At 38.4% G+C, this 21,190-nt stretch overlaps 1 long non-coding RNA gene across 2 annotated transcripts in view; it reads right to left on the reverse strand.

Moving 5' to 3' along the window:
* Positions 1-20,714, reverse strand: part of LOC115835153 — a 201,766-nt gene extending 181,052 nt beyond the window's left edge. For both annotated transcript variants that reach the window (XR_004030098.1, XR_004030097.1), the window contains exon 1: positions 20,574-20,714. This is a non-coding gene — a long non-coding RNA (uncharacterized LOC115835153). The remainder of the gene's footprint in view (positions 1-20,573) is intronic.
* Between the last annotated feature and the right edge of the window lie 476 nt (positions 20,715-21,190).

Consider the following 21,190-nt stretch of genomic DNA (forward strand, 5'->3'; position numbering starts at 1 on the left):
TTCCTATATATAAATTTCAGAGTAATATAAATTTTAACTATTACAAAGTTAATAGTTCTTCATCTGCCACCTATAACTGCTATAAATACCATACCAATTGGTGTATCTCCAGAACCAGAAGACAGAGAAGCAAGAAAAAGTACCCTCCATGTCACTGAGAAATGATTCTTTATTGAGCAGGAATCTCCATATTAAAGCTTTTTGAAAAGAAAGATTTGACAAATTGACTAATTCGCCTCTTCTTTTACCTAAATGCTTCAGTTGTTCAAATATTTCCCACATTCTAAAATAGGGACTAGCTTCAACACTGGCAATGACACAAACCACAAACCTTTAAAGCATGTTTCAGGGACATATATTAAGAGATATTAAAAAAAAAAAAGTTTTTCCTTGAGGTCCAGAAGATGTTAGTCATAAGAACAAATGTTTATGGCTGCATATGTCAGCCCGCAACACCAGATCCTGAGTGACAGAGGTGCCCATGTGCTCTTAAATAAATCTGTCTTTTTGTATTTGTGGTATGTATTATCTTTCAATACAAGGTCTACAGCAGGGATTCCTATGGCTTAGGTCTAAAGATGTTAATAAACCTATTCATGGGACCTTGGGGCATACTTGCTGGGCAATGTTGAGAGAGAGGATACGTTAGGGGGAGAATTGCATAAATAAAAAGGAGGCCATAGGTAGGATAATAAGGTGTGTGTGTCTTTGCACATATGAGCGTGGCGTGAGCAAGTTTTAATTTCTCATTATTTAAGAGATATAGAAGAATTACATCATCAAGATGGGGGAATAGGAAACCCCAGACCCCATTCCCCCACAGAAACATTAACTAAACAACAATACACAGACAAAAAGTTTTTATGAGAACCTAGAAATCAGTTAGGAAGTCACAATACCCCCAGGCAATCTTAAAGCCAAGAGCAGCTGCATTGAAATGGATAAGAAATTCATTTCATTAACTATGTCAGCCCCTCCCCCAAGCCAGCACATCTCTGGGAGGAAAAGCCCAACATACAGCTTCTTTTGTGACAGGTACAGAAAAGAATGAAACGTATGTTCAAAGTTTCAGCTTTTGGGGGGCTGCCCAAGGAACTGGTTTCTGTCTCACTTGACTCGGAAGATTCATGGGAACTGACATACATTGGATGCCTGGGAACCACAGAGAGCAAAAGAGAGTCAGGGGCTTGTGGCAGTGCCAGAGATCTTGTAATATCACAGATAGAAATTAGCAGGGCTTGTCGTAATCAGGAGTAAGCACCTAGCTGTGGCTTTTTCCCTAGGAAAAAACAGGAGGGTGGTATGTGTGTCCAGCATTCTGCCTTTTCAGGGGGCTTCCTGAGGGACAAGTTTTTGCCTCATCTGATTCAGAGTCCTAATGGGAAACCAACACACCTCATTTGCTTAGGGCCACAGGGACCAAAAAAAAAAAAAAACCTAAAAACTCAGTTGCTTGTGGTTGCACCAGAAAACTTATAATACTACAGATAGACACCAGAGGGAGCAAGAGATTACAAGCTCTGAAAAAAAAACAACTTGCAAACCTCTCTAATTGGGAGAAACCAGAGTAAACACATCCCCAGAAAAGATGTGAGAGGCCCTCACAATCTCTAGCTGAAATAACTGGTGAAGTTATTTCCCTGTATGAAGTCAGTGAGTAAAGACTAGGAGACAGGGCTGTTTTTCAAATGCATGAATACCAACATAGTTACAAGACACATAAAGAAATAGGGAAACATACGTCAATCAAAGGAACAAAATAAATCTCTAGTAACCAACCCTAAAGAAATAGAGGTATATGACGTACCTGACAAAGAAGTCAAAATAACCATCACAAAGATGTTAGAAAAATGATAAATGAACAAAATGAGAATATCAACAAAGAGAAAAAATTTTAAATAACCAACAGCAATTTTGGAGCTTAAGAACACAACAGCTGAATTGAAAATTTCACTAGAGGGGTTCAACAATAAAAGTGATGAAGCAGAAAAAAAGAATCAACAAACTCAAAAACAGATCATTTCAGATTACCCAGTCAGAAGAACAAAAGGAAAAAAAAATGAAAATGAATGATGAAAGTCTAAGGGACTTATGGAACGCTGTCAAGCAGACTAATTACACATTATGCTATTCCAGAAGGAAACGAGAGAAAGAGAGAGAGAGAGATTGAGAATGGCGTAAAGATTATTTGAAGATATAATGGCTGAAATTTTCCCAAATTTGGGGAAGGAAATGGACATACAGATAAAAGAAGCCTAAAGGATCCCAATTAGGATAAACTTGTAAAAGTCTACATTACAATCAAATTGCCAAAAGTCAAAGACAAAGAGAGAATTTTGAAAGCAGCAAGAGGAAAGCTACTCATCACATGAGAAGGATTCTACATAAGAATATCAATGGGTTTCTCAGCAGCAACCTTGCAGGCCAGCAGGAAATAGGAGAATATATTCAAAGTGCTAAAAGTAAAAAAAAAGAATACTATATATGGCAAAACTGACATTCAAAAATAAAGCAGAAACACTGAATTTCCCAGATAAAAGCTGAAGGAGTTCCTCACCATTAGACTTGCAGGAAATGCTATAGAGTGTCCTTCAAGTTGAAACAAAAGGATGCTAGACAGCAACACAAAAACATGTGAAAGTATAAAGCTTGCTGATAAAGGTAAATGTATAAACAGATACAGAATATTGTAATGGTGGTCCATAAATCACTTTTAATTATAGTATAAGAGTTAACACAAAGTGTGAAGGAGAAAGAAGTTAAAGAGTAGAGTTGTATGTGATTGCAGTTGTTATCAGCTTAAAGTAGATTGTTATAAGTGTTTTATGTAAACATCATGTTAACTACAAAGAAAATACACATAGAAGATACATAAAGGAAATTAAGAAATGATTCAAAACATGTCACTACCAAAATGACAACACAAAGAGAGAAAGAAAAAGAACAAAAAGCTACAAGACAGAAAACAATAAAATGTCAATCTTAAGTCCTTTTCTGTAAGTAATTGCTTTAAATGTAAATGGATTAAATTTCCGATCATAAGACATCAAGTGGCTGAATGGATTTTTAAAAATCAAGATCTCACCATATGCTGCCTATGGGAGACTCACTTTAGATTTAAAGACATATGCAGGCTGAAAGAAAAGGATAGAAAAAATATATTCCATGAAAATGGTAACCAAAAGATAGCAGAGGTGGCTATACATATCAGAAAAAATAAGCTTTAAGTCAAAAACTGACACAATAGACAAAAGAGGACATCACATAATTATAAAAGGGGCCAATTCACCAGAAAGATAAATCAACCATAAATGTATATGCACCCAACATCAGAGCACCCAAATACATGAAGCAAATATTAACAGAACTGAAGGAGAAACAGACAGCAATGCAATCATAGTAGAAGATTTGAACACCTCACTTTCAATTATGGCTAGAACATCCAGATTGAAAATCAGTAAGGAAATAGCAAACTTGAACAACCCTATAAATCAGATAGCTCTAATGGACAGATAAAGAACATTCCACCCAATAGCAGCAGAATCACATGCTTCTCATGTTCACATGGACATTCTCCAGTATAGATCACATATTAGGCTACCAAACAAGTATTAGCAAATTGGAAAAGACTGAAATCATACCAATTTCCAACCACAATGGAATGAAAACTAGAGATCAATAACAGAAGGAAAACTGGGAAATTCACAAATACATGAAGTTAATCATATACTTCTGGACAACCAAGGGACCAAAGAAGCAATTAAAAGGAAAATTAGAACATATCTTAAGACAAATAAAAACAAAACCACAACATACCAAAACTTATGCAAATAAGCAAAAGTCATACTAAGAAGAAAGTTTATGGTGATAAATGCCTACATTAAAAAAGAAGAAAGATCTCAAATAAATAACCTAACTTTATATCTTAAGGAACTATAAGAACTATAAGGAACAATAAAAGCAAACTAAATCCAAAGTTAGGAGAAATGAAGAAAAAAACAAAGATTATAACAGAAATAACTGAAACAGAAAATAGTAAACAACAGAAAGAAATCAATTAAACTGAGAGTTGGCTTTTTTAAGAGATCAACAAAAATGACAAACGTTTAGCTATACTAAGAAAAAAAAAGGGAGACCTAAATAAAATCAAAAATGAAAGAGGAAATATTACAATTGATGCTACATCAATAAAATTAATTATAAGATATAACTAACAAAAATTATATGCCAACAAATTATATGCCTGGAAGAAATGGACATTCCTGAAACATATAACCTACCAAGTCTGAATGCTGAAGAAATAAAAAGAACAAACCTAAACTAGTAAGAACAAACCTATAACTAGTAAGAAAATTGAATCAGTAATTAAAAACCTCAAAGTGAATGGGGTTAGGAAAAAATGGGGAGTTGCTGATCAATGGTCATAGTTTCAGTCATGCAAGATGAAAAAGTTCTAGAGATCTGCTGTACAACAATGTGTGTATAGTTCACAATACTGTGCTGTACACTTAAAAATGGTTAATAAGGTAGATTTTATGTTTTTCAACACAATAAAAAATAAATTTTTAATGAGAGATATAAACAATACCTACAATCTAAAAGCAGTTAGTTATCTATACTAATCTGGATCATCCATTTCAACGGTTTTTAAAACTTTAACTAACAGAGGAATCATTTTTCACTTAAAATTTTCCAGTAAACCCAATAACAAAACCATAAAAGTAGAACTGTGTGTGTTGAGTTGTGTTGGGTGGGAGGGAATCAGAGCTCATCATTTTATAGACACAGAAACTGAGGCCCTGGGAGGAAAATGGATTCACCCTGAAGCACACAGTGAGTTAATGGCATGGCCCTGGCTACAATCCACATCTCCTGGTTCCCAGCTCAGTGTTCTTTGCATTTTCATTAAAGTTCTTGTGCCTAATCTGGAAAACACCCAGATAACCATAAAAGGAAACAGATGAAGGTACCCGCAATTGAGCTATGGAAGGAGAGGGAGTTTTTAAGCCTAATCGCCAGCCAATAGATTTCCAGGTTCAATGGTTTTTTAATATCAAAGTTGTTTTCATTATTTATTAACGAACTTTTGTTAACATTATTTATTATTTATTAACATTTATTAAATGAACTTTTGAAATTGCACAGAAACAAAAAACGAGAAAAAATTTATAATCATACTAATTATATAAACAACTCTTAAGACTCAAATGTGTCTTCTATCTCTTAAAGAACAGATTGTTGGGTTTTCACCAAATTGTGCTCATTCTGTATGTTCAATTTTGTCTCATGCTTTTTTCACAATATTATAGGATAAGCATTTTCCATTTGTAAATAACATTTTCTTTCATGGCTACATAATAAGCTCTGAAGTAGTCATGCCATGTAGAAGATTTTTTTCTAAATTTGTTCACCACTTCAAATAATACTAAAATGAACATATATCCGTGTATAGAATGGTTGAACAATGTGTATGGTAGTATACTAGAGGTAGAATTGAGTTTAAGAATTTGAAGATTTTTGGCTGGGCGCAGTGGCTCACGCCTGTAATCCCAGCACTTTGGGAGGCCGAGATGGGTGGATCACGAGGTCAGGAGATCGAGACCATCCTGGCTAACACAGTGAAACCATGTCTCTACTAAAAAATACAAAAAATTAGCCAGGCGTGGTGGCGCGTGCCTGTAATCCCAGCTACTCGGGAGGCTGAGACAGGAGAATCGCTCGAACCCGGGAGGTGGAGGTTGCAGTGAGCCAAGCTCACACCATGGGCTGGGTGACAGAGCAAGACTTCGTCTCAAAAAAAAGAAGAATTTGAAAATTTTTAAGTCTTTTGGTATGCAGCATCAAATCACATATATTTTATTTATGCATAATTACGTGAACATTGTTTAAAATTCTGGAAATAGAAATATAGATAAAATAATATTTGCCATTATTTCTCTGACCTAGAGGCAGATACCTATTGAATATCTTGATATAGTCCTTCCCCATCTTTTTGAAAATAAATACATATGTGCACATAGTTACCAAATTGAAACTATTGTGTATGAGTGTGTAATAGTTTGATTTTTTATTACCATGTCAATAAATAATACTTAGAGACCAGATTTTATTTATTAATCACAACATATTATCCCAATCGCACAGCCAAACACACTCCCATTTTTCCACCCCTAGTACAGCCACATCCACATGCTGATACCCAAGTAACAGAGAGATTACATACAAGACCACTCCTAATAAGACAACTCTCAAGACACAATCTTGGTTGTAGTTCTCACTGGCTTTCTTCTGAGAAAATGACTCAAGAGTGAATACAGGCAGTTGCAATAGCATTTTTCTAACTGGAAACTTCTACAGAGCTCAACTCAGAATGATATGCCACTGTGCCAGCCACCAGGAACAGTTTTGGGCCCTGAAATATGAATCTCTGCTTTTCATCAGATGTTTCCAAAAGCAGAGTGGTTATGACAGAAACTTTGGCATTAGACTCTCCTGGGTTCCAGCCATAACTGTACCTCCTATTGTCTGTGTAACTTGAATTAAATTTACCCCTCTAAGCCTCAGTCTCTCCATCTATAAAAATGAATGACAGTAGCTGCCTCATAGGTTTGAAGTGATGATCAGATGAGACAATGAATGTAAAGTACTCAGCACCGTGTCATTGCAGGCACTTAATTTTAACTGTAATTATTATTTCGAGGAGTTCTGGCAGCAGCTTTCGACTCTCGCTCTCACAAATATGACTTTCTCTTTCCTCATTGATCTATTAACAGAAAATATTTTTTGACTGATAATTCCCAAAGCAGTCATTATGGCAATGAATACAGCAGTTCAAAATGTTATCATATTTATCTTATCACAAATGTTATTAATAGCTCAAAGCAGTTGAAATTGGCATTAACTATTTTTAATAAATAAGTATATTTCAGCACTTAATATTCTCAGGAGCTTTATATGACAATATTTTCCTCAGTCTTCACAAGGCTGTGAAGTATTATTATTACCGTTTTGCAAATGAGCAAACTGACATGGACACTTTAAGAAATTTGCTAAAAGTCACACCGGTAGAAGTTGAAGAGCCAGTATTTGAGTCCAAGCTTGTTTTAATCCAAGCCCTAAGCCCCATCCACTGGGCCAGGGATCAGCAAACCTTTTTCTATAAAGGACCAGAGAGTAAATATTTTAGGCTTTTCAGGCCTTACGGTCTCCATCATAACTACTCGACTCTACCATTATAGCACAAAAGCAGCTATGAACGATACAGAAATGAAGGACATGACTATGTCCAATAAACTTTATTATGGGCACTGAAATTTGAGTTTTATATTATTTATATGTGTCACAGTATATGACTCTTCTTTTCATTTTCTATCCAACCATTTAAAAAATGTAAAAATCATTCTTAGTTCATGAGCCATATAAAAAATAGTAGGTGGACTATAGATGCATCTACAGGGAGAATACAATGATCAGGAAATGTGGTGATCTCTAGCCACAGTGGACAGTTTTCAGGGGTGTGATGCTACTAGACTCTCCCTCAGGTCTTTTCTGTTATTCTTTTAGCCTGCAACACTTCTGCTACCCCTGCTCCCCAGCATCTGCCTTTATCTGCCATATGCCTTGTCATCCTTCAAACCAAAGTAGCTTCACTGTTACTTCTTGCAGGAAATGCAACAAACCCACCCTTACCGCCACCTCCATACTAAGCGAGGTACCCCTTTTCTGCTCTCTCTTAGCACCCTATATGTTCCCATCATAGGATCTATCAGAAAGAATTGGGACAACTTGGGTACAAGACTGTCTGCTCCAAGGTCCAGTGCCATAAAGGCAAGCTTCTGTCTTGATGATAAATGTACCCACTTAGTCATTAGCACAGTGTATGGAATATAAGAGAAGTTTAATAAATGTAGGAATGAAGAACAAGTGGGTGAAAGGAAAGTGGGGGAGAGGGAAGAGACAAATGAAAGTTCTTAACTGTAAATACAAGCTCTGAATAGGATAAGGAGAGCTGGAGAGAGTAGGAGAGGAAGCTACACCTGGCCGTTAGGGAAAAGGTGGAAAATTGCCAAACATGGATGTGGAAACCCTTTTTCTACTTCTCATGAGGGGCAGTCCATGATCCCCTGTAAAAGGGTGTGTTCATTATGTTGGGACAATGAAGAATAAAGCAAAAACTAGTCTCCTAGACTTGTCCCAGCAAGGACCAGAGAAGAGATACTAACTAGAGAATCTGAGTGCCCATGGATTCCTGAGTAATTTACATCATGTTCACTGCCAGTGAAATGCAGAGATGGCAATGGCTCAAAAATTAAGAGGGCTTCTTTTTAAAATGTTATAACAAATAAAAGAATCCCACTGAGAACACAAAGGAAAAAAGAAATTAAAGAGCCAGGAGGTGGAGGTATGAAGGGGTAGCGACTCTAAAAGCCTTCTTTCGGCTCCATATCAAACAGATTTGCTCTTTTTAGGAGATTATGGAAGCTTGGGTTTGTTCTCCAAAGAACTTCTTTGAAGCAAAGAGTTTAATAATCACACACCGTTAATGTTTCAGATTTGGGGGTTTCTCTTTTTTTTTCTTTTCTTGACTGGGTGCTCTAAGGGAGAGTTTCTTTGAGATGAAAACATGTGGAATAAGAAACACCAGTGGTTCACTCCACTGCTGCCTTGTACTTCCTCTCCCCTCTCCCAAATTCTCTTCCTCACAGGTACAAGGCCTCAGAGAGATGCCAACACCTGCTTCTACCACGAGACTCTTTCAAGGCTCAAACAAAGATTTGACAGGATGTGTTCAGAGTCACACTCCAAACATCTCTTTTATTCATTCACTGAACTCTTGCATCTGCCAAGAAAGGTGACAATCACTAGACAACTGAAGAAGAATCCAAGAAATGCCCAACATTGCCCTCATTGCCTTATCTTCCTTTCCCCAACCCCTGTTGTTTCTGAAGGAGAAGGGGTATTCCTGGATCTACCAGGTTCAAATAGGGCACGAAGCCTACTCACCGTCATTGGAGAAAAGAGTTGAGCTATGGACCATAAATTCTAAGCCCAAATTTGCCACTAACTTTAAGTAGGCCGTTTGATTTCTCTGGGTACAGGTGGATCCTGTGACATACCACGGAGATTCCCTCCTACCTATTGGGAATATTAGTAGCTGACAGCTCTCAGCTGAAACTCCTTTGCATTTTTTGATTGCTTGGAAAGAATTGTCCAGCCTGGAGTCTCTTCCTTTTCCCTGAAAATAGCTCTCATTCAATTGCTGGTGATCCATTATAGGAGTACAATATCCTCATCCCCTTGCCCTAATTCGGGACCGTTCTGCAATGCCATCCCAGTTTCCACATTTCCTGTAGGATTAGCTGGAACTTCGTCTAGCCATCTCCTCCCTCTGCCCAATTTTCCTTCCTTTACTTACCTGCAGGTGTTGATCCTGACGGTCATCCCAATAAAGTTCTCACACACAGGTCTTCACAGTTCTCATACAAGTCTCAAAGTCTGCTTTCAGAGAACCTACCTGGGACCCTGACCCATAGCTTCCCCATCTATGTAATAAGAGGACTCTACCAGATGACCTCCATTTCTGTCTGTAAACATAAGTGAAGTACAATGATCCAACTGCCAGGTCTATAACACAATCAGCAGAAGCAGAAGCAGCAGCAGCAGGGACTCACATGCATCTGAATGCAATTGAATTACCTGATTCAGAACACCTTTCAAACACTGTGAAACAATCAGTGAAGTGGCAGAGACACCAAAAATTGGGGTCTCTAGGTTGGAACCCTATCTCTGTCACTAACTTGCTCAGTGACCCCAGGTAATTCTCTCTACTGGGCTTCATTTTCTTAAATACAAAATAAGAGGCTTTATCATATTTCTCCCCCTCTCTTCATTTTAGATGAATTTATATGATTTCTGCTTTGAAAAGAAAAAAAGTTCATTTTTGGAAAAATCATTTTGTCATTCACCATGAACCAAATCTCACATTAAGCATTTCATTATTCATGACCCTGCACAGCACCCTCTTCAGTCCTTGCCCTTAGGGAATGTGTGGCCTAAGGCTGGTTGACCTGTACTGGGAGTCATGAATGAGGCATATTCTCTAGATCAATGTGCCACTCATCCACAAAGGAGAAACCTGCTATCATTTAAAAGGTTATCACATATTCAAAGAATAACTAAAAGGAAATAGAAACTAACATACATTGAGCACTGGCTAAGTGCCTTTCACAGACTTTTGTCCTCTTATGTGGATTATAGTTCATTTACTTCTGACAACAGTCCCTGAAAGTCTGCCATCACCATCCCCATTTCAGATGAAGCCTGCAGAGAGGGTGTGACAACCTGGAGTCAAGCCGCGAGCATGTGGAAGAACCAAGGCTAGAAGCCCAGCGTGGTTCTGTCACACCGTAATGTACTTGCCTGCTCCTCTATCTGTCTCCTCAGTGAGAGTTGGGAGCTCCTTGAGGGTAGCCTCTATTGCTTTCTTCTTCATATCCTGAACACCTAGTGTGATGGCAAGTACCTGCTACTAAATACATGTTTATAACATTACTTAATTAAGGTCTCTTGACTTTTCCTGTTGCTATTTCTATCACACTATCATGCAATCGGCCTTGCTACTTCGCCTCCCCCCAAATTTTTCTAAAACTTATTCATCTTGAGACAGGCAGAAGATCAATCTCAAACAACAAACATGCAGCTTATTACGGTCTCCCAACTTACATGGTGATATGAGTCGTTTGGCCCCGTTGGGATTTAATAGCTGGCTGACAAGCCTCAGCACTGTCAATGTGCATGAGATTGGCTCACTTGGGCCAGCTGGGTAAGGGTTTCCATTGATTATTCCTAAAAACCCATTATGCTTTTGAAAGCCATTTCATTTTAAGATGGTTTAAATACATCCTTCTTATCATTTTTAAGCATGCCCACAAAAAGCATCCTAAAGATATTTGATCATTCAATTACACTAAATGAGGCCAATGTATATGCTGCTGCCTCAGAGGTTATCATGCTTAATAAAACACACTTTATAAACCCCATGAAGGCTGTAATTAAATTTACAAACAGCCTTCCCCACAACTTTAACAAAAGATGTCTGAATGGTGTGTGTGTGTGTGTGTGTGTGCGTGTGTGTGTGTGTGTGTGTGTGTGTGTGTTTTAAAGTGTCCTGTTCCATAAGGATTATAGCTCCCCTGCTGTTTGGAAAAGACAATTTCACTTGTAACACTAATAACTTGAGCAGGGGAGAAGCTGGCCTGGTGAATGGAATGCACTTCACTGCACATCTTGGCTCAGCTAGAAATCGGAAACAGATGGTCCTTGCGGCTGGTTTCCCACTCGAGCCCGCTCACTGCCAGCCTGTGGTCTTCTGTGGGCTGCTGCTGGCAGTCTGTGACTTGAACATAGTAGGACAGTGGCAAAAGAAATCAAATCTTTTCCAATGAGCAGCAAGTTATAATGAAATCTGACAGATCTGACATTCTATACCCAACATCTAGTTAGAATATATTAACCTTTAGTTTTCTTAAGCGCCTTGCATAGAAGTTGTGCATATACTTATTAGAGGGTTATGTTGTATGTGGTTTTTTTTTTCCCCCTTTTCTTTCTTTTTTAACAGGGGGCAGAGGGTTTAGTCCAATCTTGGGTGGCAGCCGGTTAACAGAAAATGCAGAGAAAGTAAAAGTCAAAGAATTTCTAAATGGAAATGAGGCACAAGATCTGCCGCCAAGAAGAAAACCGATGCTTTGCAGGACATTGTGGGTGAGTTTCTGCCAAAAATAAATTATCAATATTTTCCTTGCAAAATACGGATAGATTGATTGAGCAATAAATCTATATCCATATCCACGTATATGTATATATACCAGATCAAAAATCTGAGCAATCTCTGGGCCAATTAATAAAATAGATGGGGCTGTCTGGACCCTCTGGCAATTTCTTCAATTCTGCCCTTTTCAGCTTTGCAGCATTCACTTCCGCCATACAGTGAGTAAACCATGCCAGGTGACTTGGAATGCTGGTTTCTTTAAGTCACCACACTCACACCCAGTAATGACGTGTACCTGGGCAGAGGATTTTGCTGCCTTCATCAAAAAAGCATAAATCTCCCACCAAAGACCGTCACACTTTTCTGAGCTTTGGAGGAACTAGACTTTCTATCCTTTTGTGTTGATTCTTCTTTTTATCCCAACACTTAACGTGTGAATACATCTTAACTCGAAGGTTTAGACGGTGATGGCCTGAACACCATCTTAGGATTTTCCACCTGATTAAGGTTAGAGGAAAGATCTAGGTGTTAATAGTAGTTAATGCCTCGTAATACAGCTTTTATTTTCTGTTCTATTCTTTTCTTTCTTTTTAGTCGTGGATACCTATTGCTCTAAACTGAACATTTCTGCAGCTTCAGCAACAGGGTACATTTCTAATTTCATGTTTTCCATGAGCCTGGTGATTCAAGGCCATACATATCTGTTAAGCTCAACATTCAACTCTACATAAGAAATAAAAAATATCCAAGGCAGGAAGATCACTTGAGACCAGGGGTTCAAGATCAGCCTCGGTAACAAAGCAAGCCCCCGTCTCTCTTAAAAAAAAAAAAAAAATCAATTAGCCAGGTGTGGTGGTGCACAACTGTGGTCCCAGCTACTTGGGAGGCTGAGTTGAGCCTAGGAGTTCGAGGCCACTGTACTCCAGCCTGGGTGACAGATAAATCTTATCTCCAAAAAAATGAATAAAAAATAAAAATTATCTTCTGAGAACAAGCTGGTTGGAATAGCAAAAGCATGGGCTTTTCATTATACAGACATAGGGTTGAATCTTGCCTCTTGTTCTTTAACGTGTGTCTTTAGTCAAGACTCTTACCTTTTTGACCCTGATCTGCATGTTAAAAATCATTAATAACAACCTCCTATGGTTGTTGTGAAGGTTAAACGACATATCATACCCAAAAGTGTGTTTAAAAACTGTATGACATGTAGTAGGTGCTAAATCCTGTTACTTCTCTCCTTTTTTGGTTCAAGAGGCAACACCAGAGTGGTGAAGCTCTGAAGTCATCATTCCAAGGCTTGAATCCTCCTTCCATCACTAACTCTGGAGCTCTAAGCAAGTCACTTTACCTCTTGGAGTCTGTTATCCTGTTTGTAAAATGGAGTTAATAATAGGTCCTACCTCATAAGGACTCACACGGAAAAAACACACACACACACACACACACACACGCACACACATAAAGATCTTAGTGCCTGGCTAAAAGGAAACACTCAGTAAACGTGAGCTATTACATACGAAATCAAATTGCTCTTCTCCTAGACTTTCAAATTTCCAATGGTCCTAGAAACAGAGCTTGAAAAGAAAGAGAAAATAAGTTTTAGTGCCTGCATCACATATGTTGCTATTAAATGGGTGAATAAATGAATGAAAGACACATTTTCATCAAAGACAAATAATAATACAGTCAGTTGATGCAAAGTAGTACTAATGGATGGTGCATATAAGGAATGCAGCAGGGCACCAAAGGTGTTAGGGGTCACTGTGAGCTCGCATCCTGAGGAGGGTGTTACCTTGGAAAGGGAGATCATGTCCAAGGACAGCAATAGCTTGAGCCAAGGTAAAAGACAAGGCTGTGTAAATAGAAGAATGCAAATTTCAAAGTGGCTAATGTCCTGCGCCTTTTTATTCTCATTCTCTAACTACGTAGGGAGCCCCTACTCTGCCCAGCACTGTGCTTGGCCTTATAACTACTCAGATGGGCAAGATACAGTCCCTGCCCTTAAGAATCTCAAGGTCCTTTGGGAGGCTGAGGTGGGCGGATCATGAGGTCAGGAGATCGAGACCATCCTGGCTAACACGGTGAAACCCTGTCTCTACTAAAAATAAAAAATAAAATAAAATAAATTAGCCGGGCATGGTGGCGGGTGCCTGTAGTCCCAGCTACTCAGGAGACTGAGGCAGGAAAATGGCGTGAACCCAGGAGGCAAAGCTTGCAGTGAGCTGAGATTGGGCCACTGCACTCCAGCCTGGGCAACAGAGCGAGACTCTGTCTCAAAAAAAAAAAAAGGATCTCAAGGTCCAGGAGGGAAAACAGACTAGGAGGCAGATGATTCCAGAAGAGGGTGCTAATAGCTGCAATGGAGCAAGGCACAGGTTATTATGAAAGAACAGAGGGAAGGGATCCAACTGACCCTCAAAACACAGGACCAGAAGGGGGAAGAAAGAGGGCTTCCCTCAATAGAGGAATAATAGTAACAAGACATCAATAACAGCACAATAACTTCAGTTAAGCACTCATTACATATCAGGGACTATGTACCCTATGCATTTCTTTGCTTCTAACTACACTACACACACACATACACACACACACGCACACTTAACTATTATTATCTTCATTTTCCTGATTATGATAGGACACAGAATCAGAGTGGTTAAGTAACCTGGGAGAGGTCACACAGTAACCAAGAGAGCCTGGATATGGACAACTAGATTGCAGAAGCAGTGCTCTCAATCTCTCTACGACCCAACCTCTGAAAATCATGAATATTCCATATCATATCTCCTTTTAGCAATATATAACAGAAACCAAAACCTCTCCTTGGCGTTGCTATTGTACACCTGTTGACAGCAGAGTCTTCAAGGCCTTTATCCGAATGCACTGCAGCAATGACACAGGTGGAAATTCACCATCCTCTGAGTTTTCCTGGGTTCTTCCCATTCAGCAAAAGGGGACAGCTTATTAGGGGAGCACTGGCCATGATGACCTGAATGAGGCTGGAAAGTGACTTGCACTTTGCCTGAGGCTTCATGTTATAAGGAGACAATTCCCTTTCTAATGCTTCCCCATTGTCACTCGAAATAGTCCTCATCACCTGACTCCCTATCTAGGGGGATTCCCACTTCTTATAAAATACACTGAAAGGAAATATGAAAGGCCAAATTTTGATGGGCTTATTTCTTTATGAGAGCGCTGTTTTTGCCTTGGATTCATTCATGTGCAGTGGGAAGAAGTATTCAAATGACAAGAGTTAAATTCAAAACATGTAGCCGCTTTCTGTTATATTTTTTTTCTAACTGAAGGCAAACCATTTAGATGTTTGTTTCCAAAAAGGCATCTGTCAGCAATCAAAGGGGAAAAATGCATAAAGCAAATGCAATTGTTTGGAGTAGCATTTCCTGGATCATGTTAAATGCTTGAATTGCTCCCCATTATGCTCACCAAATAATTTTATTTCCCACAATAATTGCAATATTTAACATGTTTTATTTAATCTTGTTTTAAGGCTATTAACAAAGGGCCACACTGTGAAAAGATTGATTGCTGCATGGGAAGGACAGCTTCCACCAGCCTCTTAGAGAACAATGATAAAGTTAAATGCACCTAATTGTTCTGGATTTAAAATACTATTATCCAATAATATTTATCATTTTTTTGTTCAAACTATGTGCCCTCTCCTGCAAAATCTTCCCGGCTATTCTATCACTCACAGAGTGAAATCTGGACTCCAGTTTACCTTGTGCTCCATTCATTCATAAATAATGGGCATGCATAGGGTGTTCTGAGTCTCAAAAATGCAGCGACTCAGACAAGAAACAGCTCCAACTTCAGAGGTTGCTGCAGGATAAACTCAGAAACTGTAAAGCTGTGGACCCACAAGTCCAAGATGTCCATGTGCCTGTATGCCCTGGGAGAAAGCGGAGGAGACCCTAAAACAGGGAAATTTTGATTTGTCTGCTTGTCAGAGGCAAGTAGGAATGGATGAAGTAGAATCAGAGGTTGGTTGATTCAAAGACAGAATCCTACTTCATTTCTTTTCTTCTTTTTTTTTCCTCCTTTTTTTGTTTGGTTGGTGATATTTTACATTTTATATAGAATTTCCAACTTTTTTCCTTATCTTTCTCTAAATGATAAACTTAAGAAAAACGAAGTAATTTTAATGATGCTGCAGTTATACATGGCAATAAATGTTTTCATTGGCAAGCTCAGGGCAAGTTTCTGGTAGTATGTCCATTGTATTCATTGGACAAAAGCTAATAACATTTCCTGTGCTACTGCAGACTCTTCTTCTGAAAAGACAGGTGACACCAAGGTAATAAAGTATACAAAGATACTTCCTAAGAGTGATGACAATATTTACATTTGGTAATAATTCTGCCTATCGCCTCTCACCCCAATTTTATTAGAAGAAATCCCATTACAATAAGGAATGAGAAAGAAAAAAAAATGCCATATTTGTTGTATTTGTAGTTCATTCCTAGAAGCAGTCTGTGCATCATGCTTTAAGTTAGAAATATTTTTGGTGCAACATGATAAAATTTGCTTTAATACAGTTATTTTTGTCAAAACAGCATGCTAAATGGTTAAAATAATACCTACTAAGGAAGAGATCAGAAATAGGAAAGCAAAATGCACCAAATTTACCTCTTTGGAACTTAAAATATGCTCTGAATAAGTTATTCAGTCAAAAATATGACCAGAACCAAAAATCCACTGGATAATTAGGCAGTAAATGCACAACTTTTTAAATAATCACAGTTCAACAGCCCTGAGAAATAGTGACGGACAATTCTCCCATATTCTGGAGTACATATTTTGAAGGCCCATAGCAGAGAAAACTGTAGGTTCTTGGAGCTCAAAGGATCCCTTATATTCAGAAAAAATTAGGATGTGTTTGGTGCACATCCACAAAAATTAGGACGTGTTTGGTACCCTGATAAAGGTATTTCTACAGTTCCTAGTGTCACACAATTTGAAAGAATATAATGAATACAAGTCATTCTCTCTGCTTCTTTCTCCCTCTTAGTCCTAAGTAAAATGACTTGAAATGAAGCAATTGTCTGGACTTTTTCTCACTTTAAAAAAAATTATTTTTACAGCCATTCTTATTGGTAGGTCCATGTTGTGGTTTACTTTTCCACACTAAAGAGAGGATGTGTGGTTAAAAACCCCTATGAAGAAGATGGCTAGGTTACAGTAAGGAAATCAGAAGTGACTTCCTCTGATTAAGGAAGAGTTCATGTCAAGTTTAGCCTGAATTGTGCTAAACCGAATTGATAATGACTGATTGCTTTGTTTACAAAGAATGGAAAAGTCCAAAATTAATTTATTTAAAAAGACACCAAAAAACATCGGTGGTGCCTAGCCCAGCATAGGTTAGAACTTGTAAAATATCAGTAATGTATTTATTTACTCACATAAAAACATATATCTAAACACAATGCCAGCCAAACCAAAAATCAAGAGACTTGAATGCTGCCATCTCTTGTTTATCTTCCTTCATGACTAAATTAACTAATGAGTTAATTTTAAAAAAATAAAGTAAGGAAAGAGAAATATTTTTTCCTGGAAATTTTTTTTAACTCCTTGGAAAACCTGTTCAGTTGTTCCCAGATTTAGTTTGAGACTTTTCCAACAGAGATGTGTAAGACAGCAAAACTGAACTAAACATTTTTTTAAATGCACAGCTCACGTTCTTGAGAAAAGTGGCTGTGAAAAACAGATACTGAATCAGACTTAAAGTCGAAGAAGGGGGGGTGAATAGGGGGGAAAAAGCCCAAAACATTGCATGATAGTCTCTAAGCAGTTCCATCTGTCAAGCAGAAATTTTAGGCTAATAGCCTGTGGCGATCTCCCTCCGCAGTCCACTACCTGCCTTTGTCCTATTAAATCTCTTTATTCTCCTTAAAAAAAAAAAAAAAAAAAAAAAAAAAAAGAGGGGGGGATTGGTTGTTGGAAGGAAAGGAAAAACCCCGCAGACCAAAATCATCTGAGTGATGAAGCCCTAATTTTAACCACCTCCCTTTGATGTGTAGCAGTGGGCTCTTGTTTTTTAAAAAGGAGAGAGGAGAAGACAGTGCTAGGAGCAGAAGACTTTTCATCTCCACTTCACCTTGCCACTGGGTCTGTGAGAGATTGGTTCATTGTCAAGGAGATTTTTTTTTTTACCCATGATTCCATATGGTATGGACCGGACTACATGTTGCCCCACATGCCACTGCAAATGTTTTCTCAATTAGGTGTCTTATCTCCCGTGAGTTAGCATCAGATGAAGCTTGCTGACAGCGTAATGGCAGGGAAAGCTTCCGACGGCTCCATCAAATGGCAGCTCTGCTACGACATCTCGGCCAGAACTTGGTGGATGGTGAGTTGGCAGCCGGGGCTGCTTTTTTTTTTTTTTTTTTTTTTTCCTTTTCTACTTTCCCTCCCTCTTTGACAAAATGTCCCAGACCTCACATTCATCAAACTCACATTTGATTTTTTTCACACTATTCAGTGAGGCAGCCTCACACTGCTGCCTCTTGCCATCCTCTCTCTGCCACTCTGCGACTTGAGTTTCCAGGAATGCTTGCCCTCATTTTCCATGGGACAGTATTTGGAGTTTTCTATTTTTTTTTTAATTCTTTTTTAAAGAGTATCAGTTGTAAGGTGGAGGTGGATATTTTAGCCAAGTCAGTATTGGGGGAAAAAGTGAAACATTCGTCCCGGCCCTCAGGTTTTGCCCCCTCTCTCCAGTTTCACATCCCCCTTACTTTTGTTTTCAGGGACTATGGGGTGTATGGTTTTCTCTGGCTGTGGTATTTTCTGAGGATGCGTGTTGGGCACTAGGGAGAAGCAACCTCTGAGTGAATTCTAGTCCTGGCCAATTAACTGGATTGCCTAAAGTCACCTGTGAGAGAACTCCGGGTCCCCACTCCGTATTTTCCATCAGCTCTCATCTAACTTTTCTCCGTTTATGTCAGAGCAGGTTTTCCGTCTCTCTCATTCTAGCTCTGAGTGGAAAAGACCCGCACACTCTATCTTTTAGTTACTCTGGATATAAATAAAGTTTGAATAAAGTTCTGCCATGCAGCAGCAGAATGAGTTAACTCACATGTCATGGTCAACCAGGACAGACAACCTTTGACATCTTGGATCTATAAGAGGTAGAGTGAGTTGGGAGGATGCACAATAGCTCATTGTCATAGGAGATGCAAGTCCCGTGAGGAAGAGAGTCCTCAAATCATTACTGCCCTCGTTAGGGTGGTGTCCGTTAAGGATTAATTTGTTAGCAGTGCATTTCTAGTTTTCCGTAATTATTATTCTTGCGGCAAGCGTGAATTCTTCCAGGGAGTGAAAAAAAAGTTTGCTGCCAGGACAATGAATGTATTATCCGTTCCTAACTGGACCGTGAACTTCAGCTCATTTCACATAGATATCAGTTTAAGAAAAAAACAGAGAGAGAGAGAGAGAGATGTTGAAGGGGGAGACTGGCAAATGGAATTACAAAACAGGGCATGGTCGGTTTCACTGTATGATCTGCAGAAAGAGTTCTCTTTTCCCCTTCCTGGACCAATGGTGGTATCATTTTGGCAAGTTTTAGGAATTCGGAGGACTGAGAGACTGTTAAAAGTGAGCTACCGCAGGATTCTACCCGGCTGCTTCTTGGGATGCAGTATGTCCATCCTAAGGACTCTTGAGTTAAAGTGGTTGTGGGTATGTGTGTACATGTGTGTTTTAACTTGTAATTTCTTAACTAGACATTAGAAACTTTACCGGTAATTTCAGGACAATGTTACATGCAGCTTTTGGCTAATTAGACTAACAGTAGACTATCCACTTTGACCCTGAACTTTTGTTCAGGGCACTTATTTTCCCATTAGAGTTTTTGCCAGCAAGAACAAGGTTTACTTGTGTATGCTATGATGTTGCCTATTGCTTCACTTTATACAGCTTGTTAAACATTAGAAATGAATATACTGATTGGTTTCGCAATTATTTTCTAAGTTGTAAGCTTTTTAAAAAAAAAACTGCGTGCTGATGTCATATTCTGGGTGAAACATTTTACTTCCTTGTATTTCAAGAGCTCATAGATTTTATAGACTGTTACTTTTTATGGCAAATTGTGTCATCTCTCTCTCTTTTTTTTTTTCTTGCAAAGATCACCAAATGCTTCTCTTTTTTTAACTTGGAAAACTGTAATTTCTTTTTTGTAAAGTTTACTTGGAAGTTGCTTTTCATTTAAAATTATTTTACAGATGTTTTACCGCCGGGAATATAACATATAAAAGTGGTGGAAACATTTAGCAATGCAGTTGCCTAAAAATAAACAATGTGGAAAGCTCACATGCTGCTGTTTAGGCTGCATACTACAGGGAAGTTTCTCTCAACTTCAGTGCTTCTAGATCTTTGCTTTGAAAAGGAGTGAGAAATCAGAGCGCTCTCTAAAGAAGTTATACAAGTTATCATAGGGAATAAATCAATTTGTTTCTTTCCCTCAAAGGTGACCAAATACCATGGCATTTCAGATCTGTCAGTTACCAATAATTCTAATGTAAATTTCCCATTATTGATGAGAAATTGAGGACTTTGATGAAGGAGGAGGGAACTAATTAAAATAATACAAATTTCACATTTTCTCTTAGATCTCTTTCCTTGAATAACATGCTCTCCCTCTCCCTCCATTCACCCACCTCGCTATCCCAAACAATTTCCCCAGCTGAAAGAAAAATTTAAACTTCCCTCTGGCTGATATAGTTATTTAACCAAAGGACAGTACAAGATCGGAGTTTCACACTAAAGGCAAATAAAGCTTTAAAATTACCTCATGCGTCATCTGGCTGCACAGACTCCGGGCTCATAGTGGGAACCTCCGGCTTGGTCCTCCCAGCATACAAAGGCAACTCAGTGAATGCCCCCTCCGCCCATGGAGATGCGGCCTCAGCTGCCAGCGACGGGATATGCAATTTTGCTTTTTAATGAATCGTAAACAATTTGTATGGCAAATGAGTTTGTTTGTTTTAGTTTGGGGGCATATGTTGTACCAGGTTGTAGACGGTCATTACCTACTCCAGAATTTTAGGTGAGAATGGGTAGAGCTCTGGATCATTTTTATTTTTCTAAATAATAAAGACACACTAGGATGAAAGAAACTGGTTAATAAAAGACTGAGAATAACAACCTCTCTTCTCCTTCCCTCTCTCCCTTCTTTTCCTCTCTATCCCCACCCCCTCTCATAACTCACTCAGGCTTACAGTAGGGCTTTAGCTACACTTTTTGATAACTAACTGGAAATAATCGGTTGACTCTATTAATTTTTAATTTTTTTAGGTATAAATTTTAACTTTGTCTTTAAAAGACTACTTTTGTTTAAGAAACAGTTATTTTAAAATATGTAATACAGAGAAGGGCCATCTCTGTCCTCCATTACTTTTTTGGTTG

Source organism: Nomascus leucogenys, chromosome 5, assembly GCF_006542625.1.
Source record: "Nomascus leucogenys isolate Asia chromosome 5, Asia_NLE_v1, whole genome shotgun sequence".
NCBI lineage: Eukaryota > Metazoa > Chordata > Mammalia > Primates > Hylobatidae > Nomascus > Nomascus leucogenys.